The sequence below is a fragment of the Tursiops truncatus genome, chromosome 18 (genome assembly GCF_011762595.2).
Source record: "Tursiops truncatus isolate mTurTru1 chromosome 18, mTurTru1.mat.Y, whole genome shotgun sequence".
Classification (NCBI taxonomy): Eukaryota; Metazoa; Chordata; class Mammalia; order Artiodactyla; family Delphinidae; genus Tursiops; species Tursiops truncatus.
Window position 1 is genome coordinate 69,928,902 of NC_047051.1, and position 18,724 is coordinate 69,947,625.

The following is an 18,724-nucleotide window of genomic DNA, read 5'->3' on the forward strand; positions in this document are numbered from 1 at the left end:
GGTGCGTTGGAGGAAATGACATTCTAATACTGGGCTCCACAGCGTCAGTCTTCAGGCAGTACACTGGGTTTACTTAAACAACGAGCATTTTTAATGTCTTTAGATGTCCCCGACTGTATTTCATGTTTATAAGGACCATATTAGTTCCCTCAGCTATTGGCTGGGACCCATCTTTTAGTAGATAAGATAAATAAGGAAAACCCCATTTTTGTATACTAGGTCTTGGCACATATACTAGTAATCAAGTACATTTCAGGGTCAGCTGAAGAATTTATTTTTACATCTATGGATTCCACTTGGATAACGCTGGCTACCCGAGAACCAAGACTGATCCTCTAAAATGTCAGTGTATCTGTTCTGTCATTTACCATCAGCTTTCCATGTTTTTATTTCCACAGAATGGTCTATTAATAAGAACATACCATGGCCTTAGAAGGGGTTAAAGTAAAATATTTTGCATCTGACATAGATGATCGACTAATTTAATAATGTTCTTCTGTTAACACATGGAGCTAATTGTGCATCTTCTTGAGACAAAGTTTGTTTTCTTTAGCCAGACTTCTGTGTTTGGCTGTAACATTTTTGTCACCAGCACCTCCACCACCACTATTAAGCAGAAACCCCAGCCATGGTACTCAACAAAGAAGTGGCAAGCCTCCAAGAAATATATTTCCCACAAATACACAGCTGAGAGCATTGAAAACTGCATAGGTCTGGTTTATGTTTGGTTCACCTCCAACATCTCATGCATACATTCTGAGTTGAATGAACTGGTGACAATCTCGCAGAATCACTCATGAACTCTGAAATTTCTGTTCTGACATCTACCACCTCAGCCTTTGTCTTATGTGATAGTCAAGTGTTTGCGGACAGAGTCCATCAAAGAATGGTGACCAAGCTGAGGACGGTTTGCACTGTTTTTAATCTTTTGGTGTAACCTCAGGAGGATTTGCTCAAATTCAGTGAAGGAAAAATCCTCCACTCACCACTTCGCTCAGGCATTATGAGAACCAGATGGGTTTCCACATGCTGCCCGATTGCTACTGTCTGATGTCGACAACTGGAGTTCTGCACATCTGTGCCCTGACATCACGGAATGCCCTAGCCCTTCATTTTGCTCAGTAGACTACACTAGAGCATTTTTTTTTCTAATTCCTGTAGGAATGAAACCATCATTCAAAAGGCACCTTGTCCTAGCCATTTGTAAATTAATTTGTTAATGAAACATTACATCAGGATAGTACTTTACAGTGTACAAAGTGCTTTCACTTCCTCATTTAATCCTTAAAATAACCTTGTGAAATAAGCAGGGCTGTTGAAAGAGGCTAAACAGTTGAGGAGAATTCCAGTGTGCTACTATTCCTGTCTTTAAAAATTGGGTCTTAACATATATGGACTAACGTTGAATTATGGCCAAGTATAAAACATGTATCAGCTCCCTAGAATGTGTTTCTTCCTAAGGCAACATAATTTCCATACATAATTTATGGAGGACTGGATTCTCAGACATTTACACTGATGCCCATAACTGTATCCAAGAATGGTTTTGTCCCCTGGGAGTGGGAGTGGGGATGGGCATTCGGGAGGAGTTTGAACTGCAGGTTACAACGTTTTGAAGTCACATTTCTTCATCTTAGAATATCATGTTTTAGAAAAATATCTACATGTTTATTTTTGCCACACGATGTTGAGCAAAATTGACACACCTGGAAGATACACCATACTCTTATCTAACTGTATATCCCGGTTTGAGAAATTTAGGTTGTTTAGCACATACTATCTGTTCAAACAAGGATTTCCTTAGTTCTTTTTCATAGTCTACAAGTGTCCAGCTAAAAATATTGGAATAGTATTGGGATAGATTTTTCCTGAGATTGTTTGGGTCTTCATTCAGGCGTTGTAGTTAAGATGACCATGCTGATACTGTGGCTATGGAAGCAATGCCTAGCTGGCATTTCCCCATGGAGAAATGCTCTGTAGGCTCTGATATGGAGATGCAGGCTCTGATGATGGAGATGCAGTTTTCTTGAGCCAGGGGCTTGAGCTAAGCCTCAAAGCAGCTCCTCATAAGCAAATAAGCTAAGGATGTACCTCTTCTCTCAATTCTTGGCCTATGGAATCAAGTCCAAATTTATCTGCAGGGAAAACAAGGGCCTTTGCCATCTGACCCCATCCCATGCATCTGTTTCTTCTTCTGCTTCTTGCACTTTTCTCTTCCCCAGTACTTGGGTTCTTGTAGTCTCTGAATACAGGAGAACTTCTTGTGTTTTGCACTTTTGCACATTTGCACACACTGTTCTCTCAGACGCTCTCTTGTCCTGTTGATGAGAATGACTAAGTCCTTTTCCTTCAAGTGTTTCCACAAGGATTACTTCTTTCTATTAATCTTTCTCATGCCCTAAAGCAGACTGAGGGTGTGATTTTATGTCTTTTATGTCTCCTCTACATTTGCAAATCTCACCATGGTCCCAAGCACCACAAATTTATTGCTTGTCTGTCTGTCTCCCAAATAGATTATAACATACTTGAAAGCAGGAGCCATCTGTTGTGGTGCCTGGCACGGAGTGTGTACTCAAGTGGTCGGTGAAAGAATGAACAAAGGACCATGTGATTCTGCAGCAGTCATTTTAAAGTGGCTTTTTTCAGATGTCATCCCAAAATAGCAGTATAGAGGGAAATATACCTTGTTTTTCTCTTTAAGTTACAGAATATATTATCCACTTTGAAAATTATAATCTTAAAAAGTGATTTGATGGTACTTTTGGGGTTTACTAGAAGCATTATTTTGATGAAATGCCGTTAGGAATGTTGTATAAGGATGGAGGATAGTAAATGTCCCTATAAAACACTAAGTTATAAAAAATCATATGTACTCACTAAGTTATCAATTAAGCGGCTTCATTGACAATAAGATTTATAGGTTAAGTTACAGTGGGAGAAAGTTGTAGTGGCTCTAGTATCATATAAATAATAATGGGTTATTTTGCCCAGATTATTACAGTAAGTCCCCTACACACGAACGAGTTCTGTTTCGAGAGTGCATTCGTTAAGTCCAACAAAATTAGCCTAGGTACCCAACTAATAATCGGCTATACAGTACTGTACTGTGATAGGTTTATAATGCTCTTCACACATATAAGACATAAAAAACAAATACAAAAAATAAAGAAAACATTTTTAATCTTACAGTACAGTACCTTGAAAAGTACAGTAGTCCAGGACAACAGCTGGCATGCAAGGGCTGGTATTGAGTGAAAAGGCAAGAAATAAAGATACTGTACTACTATACTCTACACAGTACCGCACAGTAAAGTACACAAAAGCACAACCACTTGTAGAGGATGCACGCACGTGACAAAGTACGCCAGACACGTGAACTAACTTACGTGATTGGACATGCAAATGCACGTTCGCATCTTTGAAAGTTCACAATTTGAAAGCTTGTATGTAGGGGACTTACTACTTCGCTTTGTTGTTGTTGGTAAGGATGGAGCCTTTGTAGTAACTGCTTGTTCTCAATTCTTCTGAGCTATGTTGTGAACTCAGTGACTTGTCACAGGCTTTAACGTGTGACTACATTATTGCAACCAAGAAAGCAGGATAATTAGAAGGTCAGGGTTGTGGATGAAGGGCCAGAGCCTGAGTCTGTGACTCTCTGTTTGAGTTATTATTGTTAGAGGGTGTTGCAGCTTTTGTTACACGACGCTCCAAAGTTAGGATTTATCAGTTATGCTGATCAGATGAGCCTCTCCAGTTTTACTCTTTTTCTTTCTCTCTCTTCTCTTTCTTTGCTATGGATCAAGGTGAACACCATTTAGAGCACTCTCCCCCTTCCCCATATTGGACCAGGCAAACGTAAGTGAAAATAGTAAGATAAACCAGGATGGGGCGCATCTATAGGGTGGTCTAGGAGTCACAAGGACACATGAACCCTGTCTACTTCAGAGGATTATTGAGAAAAGCAAGTGACCTAAGTAAGTGAGATACCTGGAATCAAATTAAAGAAGGGAATTTATGTGTTCAGGAATAGCATTGTGTCTTAGTCTGTTCAGACACTATAACAAAATACGACCCACTGGGCGGCTTATAAACAGGAGCAATGTATCTCTCACCGTTCTAGAGGCTGGTAGTCCGCGATACGGGTGCCAGCATGGTCAGGTGAGGCCGTCTTTTGAGTTGCAGATTTCTTGTATTAGCATTGCAACATATGAATTTGAGGGGCAGAGGACTCAAGTGTTCAGACCACAGTGTATTGGAAAACACACGTTGTGTTTACACTTTCATTTCTTCTTTCTTAACAGCTAATTATATTTCAAAATCAAGAAAGGAGTTTGAGGTTACAGAGGACACTCATAATCTTAGTTCATAAGCAGAGATAGATCCTCAGTCAAATTCCTCGTGACCATACACTGTGTGCACAGTGTGCATCTGAAGTATGCCAGTGGAATAATATCCTCCTGCCAAATGATTCTGATTCTTCTTATTATGAGGAATGATAATGTATGTGATGTTACAAGTTCTCCCTTTTAATGGCTTTGATCAGCAGAATCACTTTCCTACTGATATAGTAATGCTATGTGGCATCAAGTCTCCAAAGACAGCCCCGTGAACTACGCTTCTTTGTGTTGTATCCACTCCTTTGTGTTGTCTTCTCCTCCAGTAGGTGTGGGCTGGTCTGTGGCTCATGTTGACCATGGAATGCAAAGGGAAGGACACTGTGTCAGTTCCAGCTCTAGCTTTTAAGAGACCAGCAGCTTCTGTCTCTCTCTTGGAACAGTCCCTTTTCGGGAGTGCAAGAAGTCTGGCTATCTTGTTGAAGAAACCATGCAGAGAGGCCCTGAGCCCCTAAGGGGAGGGAGAAGGGCTCAGTCTCCCAACGTCCCAGTTGAGCCTCCAGATGACTCCAGCCCCTGCCAACATCTGGTTACAATCTCATGAAGGACTCCAAGGGAGACAGACCATCAGAGTGATTTGTTCTGCAGCAGCAGATAACTAAAATAGCATCAAAATATCAAAATCATATCACAGAATCTCTGATAGAACATACATGTTGGAAAACACTTGATTCTTGGTTTCCAGGAGGGTCCAACTGCTATTGGACAGGCTGATGTTGCTGGAAGACTGGTTCAACTCTGATTTAAGGTGAAGCTTACATTGAAAAGATCCAATGACTTACTTTTGAGGATCCTTAGAATTCCAAGATGACCCGTATAATTCAGACATGAAGGATGCTTTCAGAGACTCTCCTCACACCCCCCACCATCCACCCACCCACCCAGAAGTTTAGCCTCAGAAATCAAAATATTTTCCAACACTATTTTGTCTTCTCCAGCCCTCATACTTGCAACCAAATTCTTAACTTGTTCTAATATTCGTAGCCTCAGTCTTTGTCAGACGTAAAAAGCATAGAGGAAAGGGTAAGATATACGAAGATTATGATTTTGTAAGAAGACGGAACCTGCAAAGACCTAGGGCTGGGTGGATGGGTGAGAAAGGAAGAAAAAGGAAAGGCATAATTTAAATGAATTAGCTCTTTCTTAAATCTCAGATCTTCCAAAAATTTCTTATGATTTTGGTGATGCTTTATACGTATAAAGCCCTTGGTGGTTTTCAAAACCTGTTTTCACTTACAGTAGATCATTTGATTCTTGTACCGATTCTGTGAAGTAAGCAAGACATTATTCCTCTTAGTTTAGAGATTGATTTTAAAAGTATTTTAAGCGGTGGAAGCTCCCTTTTTGGTAAACTCGTATATGGAGCCACAGTACCTAAAAGTGATACCAGTGGATCTATTCTGGTTCAGTTGGAGGATTGAAGGGGTGGGTTGGCCTTGCTCTCTGTTTCCTCTTCATCAGCCTGTGGCAAACCCTGGGGCATGTTTGTAGAACTAAAGCAGCACTTAATCCTGAATTTTGATTTAATCCCAAACTTGGTGAAACAAACAAGCTTTGTTTACCTGAAGATTTCTTCCAGCTAACACTACTCATTTCCAATCCAGCGTAGTTCTTCCTTCTTTCTCTATGGATTTTCTATTTTCCCAGCTGGAGCTCCCAGTAGGTGTCATTTGAGATTCTTCCTCTTTGTGGACTCATTTATGGCATAAAATGACATCTTGGGTCATGATGAGCAGTGCCATCCATCCATTTATCCACCCACTCACCTCTCCACCATGCATTTTCCAATCATCCACCATCCATTCATCCATCCTTCCATATATATAGCCTACATCCATTCATTCACCTCTTCATCTGCCCATCCATTCATCCAATTTTTCCATTCATTTTTGTCAGAAATAAAACAAATGGGGAAAAGAATAAAATATACCAAGAATATGGTATATATTTACTTATCCATCTATCCATCCATCCAGTAAACATTGTAAAATATCTGCCCTCATAAAACCTAAATGTCAGGAACAGACCATGACTCTTGTTTGATTACGAAGTTATAAATAGGTAGGCATCTTACTATAGTGGGTAGGATGAAGCACATATTTTAAAAAGTAGATTAATCATCGTGGTACTTTTATTTCCTAGGGCTTCTGTGAGAATTCAAGAGATGAGACACTGAACAGTATTGCCCAGAGTTGTCTGAAGAAAGATGCCAGGGGAACAAAAGAACACCACAATTAATGCTCTCAGTAACTTACAATTATGGCCCTAAAGCAAAAGCCAAAGCTGATAATGCAAGTCCAGGCTACTAAATTTTCCGTAATGATCCTCCAGGGAGGAAGGAATGGAAGCAAAGTTGTGCCACAAATGATTTATTCTAAATAAAAAAAAGAAAATAGTTTTTGGCTATGAACGTTTCTCTCTGTCTGTCCCAAGGAATGGGGGTGGTTGGCCATTATTGGTTGACAGGAAGAAACTGACGCAAGCTGCTGAATTTACAAGTCACTTTTTAGAATAAGTTTTACAGAGCAGGGAATTGGAGTAGTTGGTCTGCTATTCATGGTCACTGTTGAAACTTGGATCCTTATAAGTACTGGGAAAAGGCGGGGAAATGAAGCAGGTTTTTAGGCTGAGATTCAGGAAGGAAGTCTACCCAGACTCTGGATGTAACGTTTGATAGGAAATAGAGTATTCCCTTGCTACTTGTGGAAATGCCACTTGATAATGAGTTTTGACCCAATTTCTTTCCTCGTAGCAGCATGATAATTTAAAATCACCAGGGACACATTCTGCCACCTCTTAAAAAAAAGTTATGCTCCTTGACTAAACAAGGATAGCCCCCCTTAATCTGACCTAATCTTACACAACATCCCATTCTCACAGTGTATTTTACTTAGGATTTTAGTGGTCTTGACTCTCAAAATATTAACCTTTAGACCAGTTGTCTTTTAGGGTTTCCTGAGGCTTATTCCTGGATATGATACATAGTCATGAAAATTCTGTTAGCGTATTATTTGCAGAGCATTTGTATACATTCTCCTAGATTGATCGCCCACCCGCTTCAGGGTACTTTCCACTTAAAATGTGATCAATGGTATTATTCTTAAGGCCATTATTTCCTAACTGAAATTTGTTGAAGTTTTCATTCATCCATTCATTTTTATTTTTATTTTTGTTTTCCCCAAATAGTAGAGACAGACACAGCACAGAAACTAAATATCTTCACTGATTTGTGTTTTTTATAAGCTGTTTTTTCAGAATGTGCAATGAGATTCCCATTTACGAGAGGGTGGCAAGGTGAAATTGTGTGAACAGTCTCCAGTTTCAATATGGATTCATTTGGAAGGAAGAATTGGAAAGGACAAAAAGAGTACAAATGGGGAATGTTATCAGAACCAGTGGATCCAGTGAAAAATGGTAGGATCTAAAGCCACATGAGAGTTCAGTACTGGTGCTAATTCTTATTACCTGTGCGAGTAACGACGTCTCAACCGCTCTGAGCCTCCTTTCCTTACCTGTAAAATGAAAGTGATAACGAAATGGGCTTGGAAAAACCACAGAAATGTTCCCAGTTTGCAGATGCATAAGGGTGATGAATCAGATTGCTTTCATATTGGTTGATTACCAAACCGGCGAAAGAGCAGAGCAAAGGATAGATGCTGATATTCAGAACACAAGTGAGAGGAGCTAGGTCTCCGATGTCATGCCCTTGGTCCCCAGGGAAACCTGCAAAAATTCGAGGTCCCACCTGTCTACACCATGTGAGGAATCTCTCCTCCCACTCAGGCTAGCAGTGTGGGCGACCCACCTGAGAAACACCACTGTCATCTTGGTTCCCTAGCTCTTTCAGAAACTGTCATCTTGGTTCCCTAGCTCTTTCAGAAACACCACTGTCATCTTGGTTCCCTAGCTCTTTCAGAAACTGTCATCTTGGTTCCCTAGCTCTTTCAGAAACACCATTGTCATCTTAGTTCTCTAGCTCTTTCAGAAACACCATTGTCATCTTGGTTCCCTAGCTCTTTCAGAAACACCTCTGTCATCTTGGTTCCCTAGCTCTTTCAGAAACTGTCATCTTGGTTCCCTAGCTCTTTCAGAAACACCACTGTCAACTTGGTTCCCTAGCTCTTTCAGAAACACCATTGTCATCTTGGTTCCCTAGCTCTTTCTGGACTACTCAACTGTTGTGTATTTCCTTTTTGCTTCCTGCCTAGTGGGTGTCAGCATTGCCTAGAGTTCCTCCTGCCTCTTTCTTCTCCTCTCCCTTTTCGTGATCTCCTTTGGATGATCTGACACCATTTGACAAACTCCTGTTTCCACATGGCGTCCACTGCTACCTACATCCAGAAAATACTCAAATTGGTCTCCAGCCTCAGTCTCCAGCCTTAACCTCCTACTGGACACCTCTACTTGAATACCCCATAGGCAACCTGAAATTACTTAGCTCAAACTCAATCCTCTACAGACATGTTCTCTTTTAGTCAATAGAACATTCAGCTCCTCATTCTTCAAAGCCGGAATTTGGGAGATCGCCCTACATTTATTGCCACTCTGTCCTGGGAGCGCAGGCTCCCTGTTTCCACACCGACTCTACTCCAGTTACCCCTCTAGTGCTGTGGCAATCATCTTCGTCATATTCAAATTAAATGATATGATTTCTTTGTCTGAAATGCTACTATGACTCTCCACTGCCCTAAGGTGAGAGTCCAGGTTTCTTTGTAGGATGCATCAGACCCTCCATGGTTGGGTGGCTGCCTCCTGTCTTGTCATTGTTCCCTGGCATACCCGTGGGCCACAGATGCTCACTTCATGACTAGGAACCCAGGGCCCTGGGCTCAGCAGTTTCCCCGTCACTTCTGAGCCTTTAATCCCCTGCTCTCTCTGGCATAAATGGTTTTCTCTCTTTTATCCACATGATAAACGTTTTCTTGTCTTCAAAGCTCACCTCAGGGTCTCTTTCTTATTTTCTAGACTCTTCTTGGCTGGACTTTCTGTTTTCCTACAGCGCTCTTGAAATACTTCCTTCAAAGCATTTGTAGAAGTCTATGCTGTCGCGTAGGTGCTAGTTCATTTTTCTCCCTCTCTCCCTGGACCTTCAGTGAGCACTTTGACAGCAGGAACTCTTCTTTAATTCATACCTAGCCCCGCGCATATTGCCTGGCACAAAGTAGGAGCTAAATAACGCTTTTCTGGAATAAAAAAAGTGAATGTATTGAATAAAAGATCATCCTGAGACATTGCTTGCCTTGTTGTTTTGCAACTGTGTCCTTAACATTTTGTTTGTTATACAGTGGTGCACCCAGCTACATTGCAGATTCGGTGAGAAATAATCCTGGGTTGTGATTCTTCATATGCCCTTGTCATGAGAAAAGTACGCCCTCCATTTCTCTCTCTTTTTTTTAAAACTTTTTCTTTTTTAAAAAAAATTAATTAATTTATTTTATTTATTTATTTTTGGCTGCATTGGGTCTTCGTTGCCGCGTGCAGGCTTTCTCTAGTTGCGGTGAGCAGGGGTTACTCTTCGTTGTTGTGCGCGGGCTTCTCATTGCAGTGGCTTCTCTTGTTGCAGAGCACGGGCTTTAGGCGCACAGGCTTCAGTAGCTGTGGCATGAGGGCTCAGTAGTTGTGGCTCATGGGCTCTAGAGCGCAGGCTCAGTAGTTGTGGCGCACGGGCTTAGTTGCTCCGAGGCATGTGGGATCTTCCAGGATCAGGGCTCGAACCCGTGTCCCCTGCATTGACAGGCAGATTCTTAACCACTGCACCACCAGGGAAGCCCCCATTTTTCTTTTGAAGGATGAGTGAATGTTAGGTGACTGAGGAGGATGCAGACAGACAAAATCATGAGCTGGTCTGAAGCTTCAACAAGCCATTGTCAGTCTCCAGTCCCACTGCTTCAGATGGGGCTACCTTAGAAGGAATTTTCTCTATTTATCCTCCAACTCACCCGCTGCTGCAGCCGCAGCAGAACATGAGTAGTAGATGGAGTAACCGACAGGCTCAGACAGTGGACAATAAACGTAGGAGCGGGAGAAACAGAAGTACAGGCTAGTGTGGGCTGTGGTCAATCCATCACTGACTATAAAGAAAACGTTTGAAGCAACATCATTTCCAGAGAGGTGGTGGAGCATCCGTGAAGGGAGATGGGTATTCCTGAGGTGAGTCAGTCAGGCTTTACTTGGCTCAGTTGGAGCAAGTTGTTGAGAGGATGTTGAGAGGGAAGACCACCCTTTGGTCTGAGTCCCGCAGGAAGCTGTGGGAGCCGTTACCTAGAGCACAGACAGTGCAGATAATTCACATGGTGGGCACTCTTTTCCTAGATCTTTTCAAGCACAATTAGGTGGGTCTGAAATAGAATTTGAAGCTCTCACAACACCTTGACATCAGCGAACCATGAATAAATAAAATTACAAAACCCAAACTCAATTCAAAAGGATTCCATGTGATGATGCCTTTTTCAATAAATGCTGCAGAAAGAAAACTGTGTGATAAACTGTGTCGTTTCAATTTTATCCTCAGGGCTTTTTGGATCTGTGTGCTTTTATGCAGAAAAATGTGATTAAAACAGAAAAGCTCTACCGCCATGACTCCTGAACCCCTGGTAGGTGTTCATGGTGGGAGTAGGCATGGAGGTGCCTCTGGGGACCTGGGCTAGGCTGGCTGCATTTCCTGATGACATTTCCTAGGGCTGGAAAGACTGTCACTCTCTGCTCCCTCAAAGGACTGTCAATTGTATTAGATTCTCCCTCCGGGAATTGTTCCTTTGGGTTAAGGTATATTTCTAGGAAGTTTAAGTTAAATCACAAATACATTAGCAGGTATAAGTCATATGCTAATCCAATTACAGGCATAAAGACTTTAATGCAAATTTTCCTAAAACACATTTCACAGAATATTATTTTTGAGAAATTATGCAAACAAAGAGGTCTACGGTCAGATGAGCGTGGCAAACACTGGGTTAAATAGAAACAAATTCTTCTCCCCCATTTCCTCCTGCATCTCTTTTTCTTCTCTTTTTTCTATTTTTAGCTATGAATTTCCCCAAAGCTTTAATATGTTTAGAGTGAATTCCCAAGAAGGGAATATAGTCAACCAAGTTTGCAAAACTTATTTGAACTTGAAAAGCTGTTTATGTGTGTGTTTAGAGAAACAGTTTGGAAAATTCTGTTTTGTAGCAATTAGGTTGCCACATCAGGAACCCGAGAGAGCAGAGGTGGGAAAGCAAGCTTCTGATTTCAGGCACCGGAGGGGACACACTCATGGAGCTCAGAGTGGGGACCTGAGTGCTTCTAAAGCAGAAGGTACACGGGAGGGGGCGTAGGTAGAGTTCAGAGGGCAAAAAGGCAAGCCTCCCAAGCGAAGCCAGGGGAAGGGCAGGTCAAAGGAAACAGGGGTTATGTATTTGTTCTGAACTCCAGTTCAGCTCTGGTTTTGAGCTTAACTCAGTAACTGCATGAGAAATCAGATCTCAGCAGACCTGGTTAAGGACGAGTTTGGCTCTTCTCCAAATTGACTGGCTCTCTTGGGTGTTTTTAGGCCCAGAGTGACTTCCTCTGGTTCTCTTAGGATGGCTTTGGGTTCTGAATGTTGCCTCCTGGATTACAGGCTGGGAAGAAGACAGGCCGGCGGGATGACAAAATGAAAAGATCATGAGTTTGGGCTTTGGAAAGGACAGGTTCTGAATCCCAGACATGTGCTTTAGTCTGAGCGTGGCCACTCACCCAAGAGACGATCGTTTTGCTCAATTATTTTAACTCTCTTGCCTCAGTTTCTTTTTCTTTGTGACATGTGAACACAGTGGTGCCTCAGTATCCACAGGTATTGGTTCCAGTGCCCCCAGAGGATACCAAAATCTGAGGATGCTTAAGTCCCTTACATAACATGGTGGGGTGTTTGCATGTAACCTATGCAATCCTCCCGACTGCTTTAAATTATCCCTAGATTACTTCATAATACCTAATACAGTGTAAATGGTATGCAAATGGGTGCCAGTATAGGGCAAACTCAAATTTTACTTCTTGGAAATTTCCGGAATTAAAAAAAATTTTTTCGATCTTTGGTTGGTCGAAACTGTGGATGTGGAATCCGTGGACTGTATACAGGCAGACTTTGGAGATATTGCCCGTTTGATTCCAGACCACAACAATAAAGCGACTATCGCAGTAAAGGAATATTGCAATAAAGCGAGTCACACAAAATTTTTGGTTCCCTAATGCGCATAAAAGTTATGTTTACACTATACTGTAGTCTATTAAGTGTGCAATGGCCTTATTTCAAATGTACGTATCTTTTTAAAATTAATTTTTATTGGAGTACCCTTGATTATAATGTATTATTTCTGCTGTACAGCAAAGTGAATCAGTTATACACGTATCCACTCTTTTTTAGCTTCTTTCCCCATATAGGTTGTTACCGAGTACTGAGTAGAGTTCCCTGTGCTACACAATAGGTGCTTATTAGTTATCCATTTTATATATAGTCACGTGTACAGGTCTGTCCCAATCTCCCAGTTTATGCCTCCCCCCCTTACCCCGTAAAAAATGTATGTATCTCTTAATTAAAAATTACTTTATTGTTAAAAAATGTTAACCGTCATTTGAGCCTTCAGCGAATTGTAATCTTTTTGCAATAGTAGCATCAAAGATCACTGATCACAGATCTCCATAATTAATATAACACAAATGGAAAAGTTTGAAATATTGTAAGAATTACCAAAATGTGACACAGAGACACGAAGTGAGAAAATGCTATTGAAAACATGGCGCCCACAGACTTGCTCGACACAGGGTTGTCACAGACTTTCAATTTGTAGAAAACACAGTGTCTGTGAACTGCAAAAAAGCAAAGTGCAGTAAAATGAGGTATGTCTGTACGAGCTTGGGTCTCAGTGGTTTCACCTGTTAAATAAAAGCATTACATTAGATGACCTGTAAAATTATTGCTAGTTCTAATGTTCTGAATTAGATTCTATATATCTGTATCTAGAATCTCTTCCTATCTATCTATCTATGAACAATTCACAATTTCTTAGTAATGAAGAAATGTCTAAAATAATTTCTTTGGTCTGATGTCGTATTTTCTTCCGCTTACATCTCTGGAATATTTTGAATGACTATAACAAAAAGGTAGACTCTCGGAAGGAAAGAAGCAACTTCATAAACTTGAGATAATATCTATTAAGATAATTTTATTGAGCACGAAACTTTTAGGAATTAGATATCTAAATTATAACTTTATTCTTTGAGTAACTATGAATGAAATTCCAATGATGAAATTCCAATGATGAAATTCCAAGTTATGATTCTGGAAGTTCCTGATGGAAAACATTGAATTTTTAAAGGTTGGCTGTTCCGTGGGCCATGAATACTTGTTATAATGGCTGTGTGTCTCCGCATACTAATTTTTATGTTTGAGTGGCAGTGTTTTTGCAGGGCTCCATATTATTCACAAATGCTAGCTCACTCATTCACAGATGAACTTATCAGGTAAAGGAAGGAGTGCTGGCTAGTCCTGTTTCTCTCGATGTGGACGCAGGGGGATGTAGCAGCAACTTTCTTGGAAACTTGGAACTAAGCCAAACTGAGATAGTCCTTCTAGCATCTGATCTTTGATTGGCCAACCCATGAGCAAAGGCTTAGGGCTCTATATTAATAATGAAGAAGATGGATAGTAATAATAATTGAGTCTCTTATTTTGAGCAATTCAGCCTGCTCGTTCCAAGCCCCTCAACCATTTTTTAAAAAAGCACAAGGATGAGAGCCAAAATTAGGATTTAGGCTAACTCTTCCCACTCTTTTATTCCCAGTCTCTGGATACTGTTGTTTAAGTTCTACACGTGCCCGTGAGATTCAGTCTCTCCACCCTCACTGCTACGTTTCCAATCATTGTCATCGCACTCTCATCTCTCTGCTTTCAGCCTCATTTCTTTCCGTTTCACCCTGCTCACCATTACCAAGACCATCTTCCAAAGACGCCCCTTTCATTTCGTCATGCCGCTCAGGAACCTACAGCCCACTGTATTCAGCCTCCTCTCGGGCTGCTTTTTGAGGCTTTCCATATTAGGAGCTTGTCTTAGCCAGCTTGGGCCGCTATGACCAGCTACCATAGACGGCGCCACTTAGTCAAGTGAAATCTATTGCTAATGGTTTTGAAGGCTGGGAAGTCCAAGATCAAGGGTGCCAGCGAGGTAGGTTTTTATTCTGAGGCCTTTTCTCTTGGCTTGTAGGAGGCCGTGTCTCTTTGAGTGCACTCAAGACCTCTTAATTATTCCCTAACGCTTTTTCTTTTGAATTTTCTTTTATTATTTTTTTGATACAGCAGGTTCTTATTAGTTACCTATTTTATACATATTAGTGTATATATGTCAATCCCAATCTCCCAGTTTATCCTCCCCCACTTCGCTTTTCCCCCTTGGTGTCCATACGTTTGTTGTCTACATCTGCGTCTCTATTTCTGCCTTGCAAACCAGTTCACCTGTACCATTTTTCTAGATTCCACATATAGACGTTAATATGTGATATTTCTTTTTCTCTTTCTGACTTACTTAACTCTGTATGACTTTCTCTAGGTCCATCCACGTCTCTACAAATGACCCAATTTCGTTCCTTTTTTATGGCTGAATAATATTCCATTGTATATATGTATCCTAATTCTTTTATAATATTAGTGACTCTCCTTACAAAGCTCTAATCCTATCAGGCCAGGGCCCTGCCCTCGTGACCTCTTCTAACCCTAATTATCTCCTAAAGACTCCTTCTCCAAATACTATTACACTGGGAGTCAGGGATTCAACAAATTTGGGGAGGACACAAATACTCTGTCTACAACAGTACTCTTACTCATTTCTGTCCTCCTGGGTGCCCATCCTCAGCTCCAGTGTTCTCACCACGAGCACCCCTTCCCCATGCTGTGACTGTCACTGCTTTTGCATCTGCTACCCTCCAGCCTCACTTCTCCCCCAACCTCCTTCCTACTCCTGTCACCCAGAAGACTTTCTTCCTCCCTTGTACTTTCTCAAATTAGACTGATCCTCAAGGCCCACCTCAAATTACACCTGCTCCAAAGAACCCATTTCTAACCTTCTTCGATTCAATTCTATCCCCTTGCTATGAACCCTTACAGCTAGAGTCCCACCATATCTTAACGGTTATTCTCTACTTCTTTTATAATGTTAGTGAAATACCTTATTGGGATTTATACTCTGTAGGGTACTTTTACATCTACAGTCTCATGTGAGTCTCTTAAAAACCCAGTGAGGTAGAAATTAGTATAGTTTCTATTTTACACATAAGAAAATTGAGGCTCCACGAGGTGAAATGGCTTAGAAAGCTAATAAGTCTGGATTCCAACGCTGTTTTCTGCCTCTGACATTCGTGATCCATCTACTCATTTCTCGCTCCATTTCATGAATCTTCTTTCTAAATTATTTTCATTTAGGTTTTCTAGTGTTTTATGTGTCTCTGTAGGCTGAAGTTTCTTTTTTTTTTTTTGGCGGTACGTGGGCCTCCCACCGCTGTGGCCTCTCCCGTTGTGGAGCACAGGCTCCGGACGCGCAGGCTCAGCGGCCATGGCTCACGGGCCCAGCCGCTCTGCGGCATGTGGGACCTTCCCGGACCGGGGCACGAACCCGTGTCCCCTGCATCGGCAGGCGGGCTCTCAACCACTGCGCCACCAGGGAAGCCCTGAAGTTAATTCTTTCTTGGGGAAAGAAACAAATACAGTGCATTTCCATGAAGGAATTCAGAGTTTATTCCATTTGAGTTTCTTCCCACTAAATCATACACTAGATAATCCTGTGAGAAATAGTAGGCTCTCCATTTAATAAATGAAGAAACAGACAGAAACAAGGACATAATTTCTGCCTTCTATCTGCTGGATTAAGCAATTCCTCTTTATTTTTTTCCAAGTAAAAAGTGTTAATGAGAAGCCCTTGGTAAAGAAAACACATTTATTCTACAAAGCCATCTATCATTTTTGTTTTGTTGCAACTGCAATGTGTACATCCAGCTTCTTTAGTGTCTGATCTCAGAATATCTTGGCCTCCCACCCAGAAGATGAACTCCGAGCTTTCAGCTGTTAGGCGGGGGTGAGGGAGTGTGAAATAATTTAATAGTGGAAACCTACCAATCACACTTGACCCCAATCTGTCCAGACGTTAGTGCAAAGAAACCACTTACACATTCTTTTAGAGTGATACCAAATCAGAAACATTTAATGGGCCCTGAAAAAGCCAAGTTAAGAATCAAGTTCCGACACGTAGAGGTGTGATATCTCCAACTAGAGCCAAGTTAGAAAAGAGTCAGCCCTTTAAATGGCCAAATTAAACGAGACACAATTGAGGGCAACTCATCCCTCTAGGCCCTTATAAACCTACACGTGGGAACTTTTTGAAAATGAGGTTAGCAGTGTGTCTTATTTTGTTTGGCCATTTAATGGGCTCACCCTTTAGGAATTTGGCTGTGACTGGGGAGATCACACTTTTATGTGTCTGACCTCGTCCCTCAAGTCTCCCTTTTTTGTGTGTATACATAGAATTTAAAAAATAACATATGGTGTTAGATTATTAAGTTTAGCAAGAGTGAAAGATCAAAAAATATAATAAAAGAACAGAATGTGCTGCAGGTAATGTAATTAGATGACCAAGGACACGCTGCTTTCTGTCTGGTCTACTTTACATGTAAGGGCTGAGTTGATTAGTACTGGTTAAGATCAACAGTGAAGCCACTTGTTTGGGGCAAGGTGGACGTGGGGTTCCTGAACCCAGCCTCACCGACTCAGAAGCAGGCTGCTTGAGAGGGGATAGCTGAGGACACACACACAAAAAGGCATGTGTTGAGAGTCACACGGTAGACAGAGGATATAGTTAAGTCCGAAGACGGTTCCCATCCAACTTCTTGCAGGGTTTGAAGCCAGCAGATTGTGTGTCACGACTCAAAAGCTGCATTTCCTGGGACTGGTTGCAGAGGTAGGGCATAGGATGTTAAGAACTTGAAAAAAATTGCTTTCGCGGGTGTTTTCCTCCTAAGACGGTCTGTGTCCTACCTGTCAGCAAACTTCCCCTGCTTGGAAGCTGTAAATTTAAACAGCTACTCGCCGATACAGTGTTGGCTGCATAGATTAGCAAGGAAAAATTTCATTGCATTTGATTAACTTGTACGTTTGTATTGCAATGTCATAAAGAAGGCATCTCTGCTGAAATCCCTTCAGCACCCAATTCTGAGTCACTGTCTCAAGTGACTGCGTATTGAGATACACTTAGACAGAAAACTATATTTTGGAACCAATAACCAAGCAATGATTCTTTCCCACTCCTTTAATAAGGCATTCAATGGAAAAGAACATCAAGTTTAATAAGTTAAGCTATATATATATGTGTATATATACATATATATATTATATATATTTATATAATACATATTATATAAATAATATTCTGTTTTCTCAGTTTAGGTCCTGCAAACTGCTATTTTCCCTTTTAACATTCATGTTCCTCAGCATTGCTGTGCCTACGTGAGAAATAGCCTCAACCACTTATCATGCTTTGACTTAAGGTCTTATCGTGGGGTTGATTCTGACACAAAACGGGTGAAATAATATTTTCTATTGTCAGATATTAGGCAAGAGTCAATGCTCTGAGCTCAGGAGAGATATGTTAAGAAGATGCGTTCTCATCCTTGCTCAGCCCTCTGACTGTTGTGTAGTTAATTCTCTTAAAATTTTGGTGGTGTTTTGTATTTGGCAGTTCCATGCTGAGGTCAATGTTGGCTTCTGTTCCAGCTTCCCTATGGTTCTGTGCCAGGTCAGTCCCAGGATTCTGGCCTAATTTGAGAAGTTTCTATGGGCCTCCACCATTTCTGGCCAAGGAGACCTTGGGGAGTCCAGCTTAGAACTGTAACTGCTTTGCTGATCTACATCCATTGGGTGACTAACATGGAAATCTATTTTTCTCTGTGCAAATTCCCTGGATCTGTCTATTCATTACTGAAATTTCTGTATAAAAGACACCACTTATGATTTGACCAGTCATTGTGTAATGTGTTCTTAGAAAACTGGGGCTAACTTGTTAAGCACCTCTTCTGTTCATCTTAGTCTACGTTTCCCAGGACTCACTTCTAAAAATCAAAGGCCCCTTTGAAGTGGCTCATACTACTACATGACTAAACCTTTACTTTTCTCTTTACGCGAACCCCACACGTTTTTTTTAAGTATCTCTAATGGTCTTTATAACTTTGTGATTGGTTTCTCTTCGTAACAAAACTGTCGATGTGCCAAAATGTACACTAATAGAGATTGATGATATATTGGAAAGACTCTTCATGCAGAGAGATGAGAAATTGAA

The 18,724-nt window shown here is 41.1% G+C and overlaps 1 long non-coding RNA gene across 1 annotated transcript in view; it reads left to right on the forward strand.

Annotated features, from left to right (window-relative positions):
- LOC141277071 (uncharacterized) overlaps window positions 1-6,772 on the forward strand; it is a 59,288-nt gene extending 52,516 nt beyond the window's left edge. The window contains exon 4 of the long non-coding RNA XR_012327772.1: window positions 6,537-6,772. This is a non-coding gene — a long non-coding RNA (uncharacterized lncRNA). The remainder of the gene's footprint in view (window positions 1-6,536) is intronic.
- Window positions 6,773-18,724: the final 11,952 nt, after the last annotated feature.